This window comes from Myotis davidii, unplaced genomic scaffold, assembly GCF_000327345.1.
Source record: "Myotis davidii unplaced genomic scaffold, ASM32734v1 scaffold32, whole genome shotgun sequence".
NCBI classification, from domain to species: Eukaryota; Metazoa; Chordata; class Mammalia; order Chiroptera; family Vespertilionidae; genus Myotis; species Myotis davidii.
In genome coordinates this window covers 672,481-673,149 of record NW_006286587.1, presented here as the reverse complement: position 1 = coordinate 673,149, position 669 = coordinate 672,481, and the positions used below count along the sequence as shown (strand labels likewise).

The 669-nt window shown below is 56.8% G+C and overlaps 1 protein-coding gene across 1 annotated transcript in view; it reads left to right on the top strand.

Annotated features, from left to right (window-relative positions):
• The window catches only part of SNRPB (small nuclear ribonucleoprotein polypeptides B and B1), a 28,516-nt gene that overhangs the window by 126 nt on the left and 27,721 nt on the right, over window positions 1–669 (top strand). The window contains exon 2 of the mRNA XM_006758016.2: window positions 234–238. The gene's annotated coding sequence lies outside the window, so the exon portion shown is untranslated. The remainder of the gene's footprint in view (window positions 1–233; window positions 239–669) is intronic.

Here is a 669-nt window from a genome sequence, read left to right as displayed (position 1 = left end):
GTTGGGGAACGGGAAAGCGGGAACTGCGGGGCCGAGGCCGGGTCGCTGGGTGGGCGCGGGGGTAGGACCGCGGCTCTCCACGCCCCTGTGGCCACGGTATTTGGGATCCTGGAGGCACGAAGTAAAACTTTTGCGGCAGAAATGCGTGTTTGGGTGTCGAGAGCAGGCGCTAGAGCCGCAGGCGGACTGGGGAGGCCCGGTGAGACGTGGGGTAAGGCCGTGGGGCGGGAGGTGGAAGGGCTTCCGGCTGGACCTGGCGAGTGTTCCTGGGTCTGGTAGCCAAGGCGGGGGTGGGCGGGTGGAGGAAGAGCTGAACCCACTTTTGCAGCCTGTGTGCGGCTCTCCAGGCGCTGGCGCTGCACAGTGAAACGTTTCCTTCCTCCACCGAGTTGACTCTCCGGCTGGGGCGCGGGCGATATAATTCTGTAACTCAGCGGCGGGCAGGTCGGCATTCAGTCAGCGCTTCTCAACCTGTGGGTCGCGACCCCTTTGGCGGTCCAACGATTAGGGGTCAAATGACCCTTTCACAGGGGTTGCCCAAGACCATCAGAAAACACATATATAATTATATATTTTTTTTGTGATTAATCACTATGCTTTAATTATGTTCAATTTGTAACAATGAAGACACATCCTGCATATCAGATATTTACATTATGATTCATAACA